A 7,895-nucleotide genomic window follows, 5' to 3' on the forward strand; every position below is an offset into this window, starting at 1 on the left:
GGAGTACAGAGTGATTGGTCACTCACATATGCATCCTATGTTTCCTCCAATCCCTTCAAACCTAGCAGTCTGTGGGTTCTCAATCTGTTTTTTTCTCCTGCATGATGTCAGCCCCACAAACACATTGCAACAAAGTAGATTTATTCCAACTGACTTCTGCTGTGCACCTTCCTGAACAAAATCAAAATTTGAACTTGGTCTCCATGACAACCAGCATGCATGTAGGCCTTAATACTTGTCCCTCATGTGTCCCCTATGTAATTTGGAGCTTCACACATAGGTACGGTGCGTTCCAGGGCCCTAGGGCACCCCAAATGCATAGCAACGGCCCGTACACGCGTGCCTACGTTCACTATCACTATGGGTGTCCTCGCGTATGCGTACACGTAGTTGTACGGGCCGTACACACGCCTGTACTCTCCCTATCACTATGGGTGTCCTCGCGTATGCGTACTCGTAGTGGTACGGGCCGTACACACGCCTGTACGCTCACTATCACTACGTGTACGCATACGCGAGGACACCCATAGTGATAGGGAGAGTACAGGCGTGTGTACGGCCCGTACAACTACGTGTACGCATACGCGAGGACACCCATAGTGATAGGGAGAGTACAGGCGTGTGTACAGCCCGTACAACTACGTGTACGCATACGCGAGGACACCCATAGTGATAGGGAGAGTACAGGCGTGTGTACGGCCCGTACCACTATGGGTGTTCTTGCGTATGCGTACTCGTAGTGGTACGGACCGTACACATGCCTGTACGCTCGCCATCACGATGGGTACACATACGGCAGCACTCCCATAGTGATATGGGAACGTACACAGGCCCTCTTAGCAGCAGTACGGCGGTTTTCACACATCACAGTGGTGACAGGCAGCACACAGGAAGGAATAGGGCGGACATACTTGTCCATGGATGGACATACTTGTCCATGAATGGACATCGAGGCATTGTCTGTGCATTACTACATGTGTGGGGCACAGGTGTGACAGGCTGTGATGTGGCACATTACTCCTGAGTCGAGAAGGCACCAGATGTATGATGAGATGTGTACAGATGTAATGTGTGACGGTGCAATGTGTGCCAGGCATGCCCTTGACTCCTTGGACATGTGTGCATGTCGTACTGCACACTTGGGATGACCGACACTGGCATGGCACGGACACCAACACACAGGAGTGTCCCCTGATGCCCGTTACAGGGGTTACCACACCTGACTTGTCACTACCCACGGTGCACGATGTGACTATGTCATGTATGTGTGGGGGCTTCCCATTTGGTTGATATTGGAGCACCCTCAAAAGCTGCAGCTGTTGCAGCAACCAACATGTGTCTGTGTGTAGATTGACATTGCACACTGTTCCGCACACCATGCCACATGTGGTTTCGGATGTGAGGTGCGCATGTATGCATCGGACACGGAGTAGCGTGACAAGGACATGTCTGCATCCTCTCAATGAATGTGTGGTGAGTCATGACATGTGCACCTTCATGGCAAGGTGTGTGGGCTGTCCTAGTGTAATGTCATGTGACCTGTGGCTCTAGTGTTCCGCTACCAGTCTCTGCAATCGGCCTTCTACTTCTGCTGATGTGTGGGTGTATGTCACTCCTGTGTTGCGTCTGGCTGTTCACTTGCACTGGGACACAGCTAATCCCATGGCATGGCATGGGGAGGTTCTCAATCTCCGTGTGTAGCTGGGTCTTGGTAGGAGTGTCACCTGGCAGGCATACGTGTCCAGGGCATGTGGCACATACCTCACTCTGTATGTAGCATATGTGTATAGACAGAATAACATGTGCTCAGTACAAATGATTTGTTGTTGTGGTGCACTCACTCTTCCTTGTCACTTCCAAATTACTGCAGAGCGCCGCCTCTTCCCCGAGCAATGCCGGACTTGGCTGCCATGCGGGAGAATGATCGGATCCGGTGCTACCGCTTCCCACGACGGTTGATTCTGGAGTTGACGGCGAGACTGGCACCACACCTGCAACCGCTGCACAGGTATCCTACGGCACTGACACCCAAGCTGAAGGTAATGGCAGCCCTACATTTTCTAGCCACGGGTACCTTTCAAAATACCATAGCTCATGTTGGTGGCATGTCCCAGAGCATGTTCTGCCGTGTGCTGCATGATTTCTTAGAGGTCATGTTGATTCACCTGGATGACTTCATCAAGTTCCCAACCCCTGAACAGATGACTGGGGTCAAGCGTGGATTCTATGCCCTGGGAGGGATGCCCCATGTCATTGGGTCCATAGATGGGACCCATGTAGCTTTGGTACCACCACACGCACGGGAGGTAGCGTACCGCAATCGGAAGCACTACCACTCAATCAATGCCCTTGTGGTGTGTCTGTCCAACATGGTGATTTCACATGTCTGTGCTCGTTTTCCAGGATCAGCACACGATGCCTACATCATGAGGCGTAGCAGGATGCCTGAAATGATGATGCAGCTGCGCAACGAACCAGCATGTGTTGTTGGTGGGTACAGTCTGTCTGTCCTGTATTTTGCATAGCCTACCAGCACGACCGCTTCACCACTTCTAACGATGTCCATGTGCTTCCCATGTTGGGGACGCTGGCTATCCCAACATGCCATGGCTGCCCACACCTCTCCGCAACCCCATCACGCCGGCCCAGCTCCGCTACAACACCGCCCATGGCCGGACAAGGCAAGTGATAGAGAGGACGTTTGGCCTGCTGAAGAGCCGATTTCGGTGCCTCCACAAGACCGGCGGCGCGCTCCCATATGCCCCTGCGAAGGTCTGCAAAATCTTCATGGTCTGCTGCATGCTGCACAACATGGCAGTTGAGAAAGCTGTGCCACTCATCCTGGATCAACATGACGAGGACCATCCACCCGTGGAGGATGAAGGGCTTGGCAATGGGGCTAGTGATGTGGAGGATGTGGAGCCGCAAGAGGACATCCGGACTCGGCTCATACGCGACTTCTTTGCTTAGTGGTGAGTACCAGTGTCTGAGTGTGCACGCATTGGTCCCCGTGTGGCATGTGTTGTGATGTGTGTCTCCACCTGCATGTATGGCACGTGAGTCAGAGGTGTGTGTGGGTGTGTCACTGGAGTGATGGTGCCAGTGATGGTTGTATTTCCCCAGTCATAATTGTGACCTAGCATGTTGTCATCCATACATGTGTCAAGTAAATGCACATGCAAGTGGCTGTGCTTCTTGTGGCTGACTTCTTGTGTGTCTCTCTTCCCCAGGTACTTGCGCATGCCGTCTGCTGCTTGCATTGTTGTGGCACTGCTATTCCTCATGGACACGTCATCGTGTGCTGACTCAGCGTTACAGGCACGGACACGTTTGGAAGTCTCCATAGGGTAAGGGATGCATCAGGGGTGTATTGGGTGTGGCAGTTGTTCACGATGTATGCACACTGCCCCTGTCGATGTTTGGTTCCTCTGCAGACATGTAGCATCACCATGGTACACATAACATGCAGCTGGGTACACCTGAATAGATGGTCAGACTTGTTGACAGTCATCAGTGATGGGATAGTGGATTGTGATGATGGCATCAATGTGTGTAACACTGCCCTCGGACACATACGGTTTGCATTGGCTTGACATGGTGTGGGACTTCTACATCAGCGGATCTATGGTGTATGGCAGGATCTCCGTGAGCAGCTGTGGGTGTTTAGCTGTTGGCCGACAATTGTGTGCCAGTTCCATGGCTATCACGCATTTGTGCTGCAGAAGGGGGGTGCCAGTGTTGGACCCACATGTTACTCCACATGAACTGTTCATGTGTACTTCAAGTTGCCTCTGCAATCCCGAAAACATGACTAATAAAGGTGTCCCTATGCCTCCAAGGTGCCTCTTCTCAGTCAATGCTGGTGTGTTGCCACGGTGCATCCAGCATGTTTGGCATGGTTTCCCCTGATAGAGGCTATGTGTCTATGTGTTGAGTAGCAAGATGCAAGCTGTGTGTGTGGGCTGAGACTGTGTATTATGCATGATGTCCATGACTGTGTGGGTATTGTGACATGTGCCATCCCCATGCATCCAACGTTGGCCAGGCCCCCATTCTCTGCATCCACCGGACTCAAGCTTGCAGGACATGGTTCTGCCACCTGTCTACTCATACCTGGGTGCCCCCCAGGACACTGGACTGGATCCCTGACCTCTGCGCATGACTGTTGCTGTACTCAATGTGTCTGTCAGCACGGTTGTTCGGCCACCCCCTCAGCTGGTTGGGCCCATCACGGGTGTGTGTGGTGCTCCATGTCTGTCTTGCCTAATACACTGTGGCCCGTGTGTCCTGTGCCAGACTCAGGCCCCAGGGTGTGGATGGTTGAAGTCAAAAGAGAACTCTGGCATGTTTAGACTTTACAAGACACATGTAAGGTAATAATGCAACCAGCAGGCATCTTCTCTTCATGGTGTGAATTTTTATTTTGGGGGGGGGGGGGGGTATGACGTGAGGGGCTTTCCGGGAGTTTGGAATCCAAAGTTCAGTAGGGGAGTTGGTGTCCTTGCCATTGGAAGTCCTCAGAGTCCATGCCACAGTCTTTGTCTACATTGGTCAGACAGTGACCAGCAGGCCATGTGGCAGAGAATGTCTCTTGATGCTGTGATGCTGTTGCTCCAGTGTGCCAGGTGCCAGGCCAGGTGTCCTGGGAGATGGTGATGTTGCGCCGACCCTCACGGTCTTTTCCGTGGACGACCCGCCCTCCTGCGGGGACCCTCAGAAGCAGGCTGTGACGACGTCTGGGATGCTCCATCGGATGTTTCCTCCTCCTCCTCCTGATCCCTCCCTGTGGGTGGTGATGTTCTCCGCCTTCTGGCACAAGGAGGGTCGGCCATGTTGTCGGCCATCCGACGGAGTGTATCGTGAATTCCCGTGTACGCCGTCACAAGCTCAGTCTGTCCGTCCTCCATCCTCCGTTGGTGTTGCAGTAGACAGGCATGTAGCTCCGCATGTTGCTGGGCCTGCTGGGTCTTGATCCCCTCGAGGACGGACACAACCTGGGCCAGGCCCGTGGTGTCCTGCCGGTATGTGTCCAGGATGTTTCGGACATGGGAATACACCGGTTCCGCAGCCAACTGGTCAGGCTGGCGCCTCCGCCGTCCTCCACTCCCACCACCCCTGCCCACTTGCACCTGGCCTGCCCTTGTGGGCACATCGGGTCTCCGAGACGCCTGAGGGGTGGCATTTGCGTTGTCGCCTGCCTCCTCCTGGGTGCCCGGGACACCGTGTTCCTCCTGGCCAGCCTGGCTGCTTTGTGGTGGTGGGGCAGGGATCCTGGGTGTCTCCTGGGATGTGGCAGGAGTGGGGGTGGTGGTTGGCCCCGTTGTACCTGACGCAGGTGCTGCAGGTGGTTGGACACCAGAGGGGCCAGGTTGGTCGGGGTCGTCCACAGAGTGGTGAGAGTCGTCGCTGCCGGTGGGATCGGCCTCCCGCAGATCCGGGTCCTGTGAGTCTTCCCCCCCAGTGTTGGGGGGTGAACCACGATGTTGACCTGTGTGTGAGAGAGACAATGTTAATTTCGGTCCATGCAACATCCATGTTTCCTCAGTTTCAACGTTGGCACATTTCCTCTTGGAATTAGGATCTGTCTTGCATTCCACTCACAGTGCACTTGTGCATGGGTGTGTCCCTTGTGCTCCACTTTGGCCCCTTTAACTATGTGTGGCACAGTCTTACTTGCTGCGTCAAGTGTGACTGCAGTCAGCAGTGGAGTGGGCAGGTGTGGCGAGCCATGCATTGGCGCCTTCCGTGTAGCACTGTACATGTGCACATGGAGTGGATCCACACACTTATATAATGCAGGTAGCTGTCGTTGTGCTCGTGAACAAGTTGTGAGATGGCCCTGTGTTTGGCCATGGAGAAGAGGGGGGGTTCTGGCACTGGCCACCCTTGGCTACATGCACGCGGTCTACCTGCTGACGAGCAGACATTCCCACACACCACACGGCTGATTTGCTCTCCCTGTGTCTCCCTCCCTCTCTGTCCCCCTCTCCCTCCCTCTGTGTGTCAGCCTCCTCCCTCTGTCCGTCTCCCTGTGTCTCCCTCCCTCTCTGTCCCCCTCTCCCTCCCTCCGTGTGTCAGCCTCCTCCCTCTGTCCGTCTCCCTGTGTCTCCCTCCCTCTCTGTCCCCCTCTCCCTCCCTCTCTGACCCCTCTCCCTCCCTCCGTGTGTCAGCCTCCTCCCTCTGTCCGTGTCCCTGTGTCTCCCTCCCTCTCTGTCCCCCTCTCCCTCCCTCTCTATCCCCCTCTCCCTCCCTCTGTGTGTCACCCTCTGTCACTTCAGCCCAGCTTCCTGGGCACACACTGTTAGCAGGTCTTTGAATGGCCCTTGGCTTGTTGATGTGAGTTTGTTTCTGATCTCCAGGCACCCATTGGGTGTAGTGTGTGTCTCTGCGCTGCTGCTGTGGTGGTGTGTGCTGCCACTCTTTCACAATGTTGGCTGTTCATTAGCTGCTGTCATGTGCAAAACAGTGCCTTCACCCCCATGTGTTGATGCAAGGCGTCCGCCATTTGCTGGCGAGTCTTTCCTGTGTGGGGACACAGTGTTTGTATGGCTGTGACCTAGGCCATATGGGCAGAGGGCATTGTTGTCTGCTTCTGAGTTGCACTATGTGAATTTTGGGGCCCACCCTCCCGCCATCCGGGTTACCGTGTCATGTGTTGGTGTCTTCTGTGGCCTGTGACTTGACATTGTCCAGCTGGGTGCATGGGGCATGGTGGTGGCAGTGGCATGTGCGTGTTCATGGAGTGTGGTTGAGTCATGCGATAGCTTGGGGTGGTTGCGTGCCTGTTAGTGATTTTGGTTGTGGATGACGTTCCCCCCATGTGAGGTGCGTTGTTTGTGTACTCACCCGGGTCTCGGAGTCCTCCTAATCCTTCGACTGCCTCCACCGGGTGTATGGCCATCACCCTCTCCTCCCAGGGCTGGTAGTGTACGGGTCTGCGGGAGGGCCCTCCTCCAGTGGCGTTGGCCTGGTTGTGTTCCTCCAGCATCTTGGCTCGGACCCTCCTCCGCAGATCGTACCACCTGGCTTGGCATTCATGCCTGGTCCTTCTGGTGTCCGCAACAGCATTCACAGCATCGACGATGGTCTGCCACATGGCTGTTTTTGCTGCAATGCTGGTCTGTCTGACCAATGTTCCAAAGAGCTGTGGCTCGACTCTGAGGATTTCATCAACAAGGACCTCCAACTCTCGGTTACTGAACTTTGGATTCTTGTTAGTGGGCATGGTGAGGGGTGTGGGTGTGGATGGTGGGGGGGTGTGTGGATGGTTGTGGGTGTGTGTGTGGTTGTGCAGGTGTGTGTGTGTGAATGTGATGAGGGGGTGTTTGTGAAGGTGGTTGTGTGAAGGTGTGCAAGTGTAAGGTGTGGTGAAGCTTGTAGGATGGTTCTGTGGTGTCTGGCAGCAGTGAGTCTGTTGCAAAAGCTCATGGTTTGTGTGTGTGGGCCCTTTTTATTGGTCCTTTGGTGGGTGTGGCTGTGTTTGAAGTTTGGGTGGGTGTGTTATAAGGAGTGGTGGTGTTTTGGGCCTCTGTTTGTTTTTGGCAGTTGCAGGTCAGTGAATGTGTTTTTTTAGTGTTTGTTGGCCATGTTAAGTGGCTTTGTGCCATTCGAATAGTGTATTCTTGTGTTGTTTTGTTTTGTCCTGGTTGTGTACGTGCGTTTTGAGCGTGTGTACGGTGTGTACATGGGCCATTTGGTTGTACGGTGCTGTCCTTGTGTGTGGCTTGGTACGACTCGTACATGCGGTTGTGATGTTGGGGCCTGGGGTGCGCTCCGTACTTAGGAGGTTGTGGTGGGGGTGCGACTCTGACGTACACGGGTGTACATACAGGGGGGTAGGACACGTACAGGGGTGGGGGTACGACTCGGACGTACAGGGGTGTACATGCACGGGG

Source organism: Triturus cristatus, chromosome 5_1 (assembly GCF_964204655.1).
Source record: "Triturus cristatus chromosome 5_1, aTriCri1.1, whole genome shotgun sequence".
In the NCBI taxonomy this organism is placed as follows: domain Eukaryota; kingdom Metazoa; phylum Chordata; class Amphibia; order Caudata; family Salamandridae; genus Triturus; species Triturus cristatus.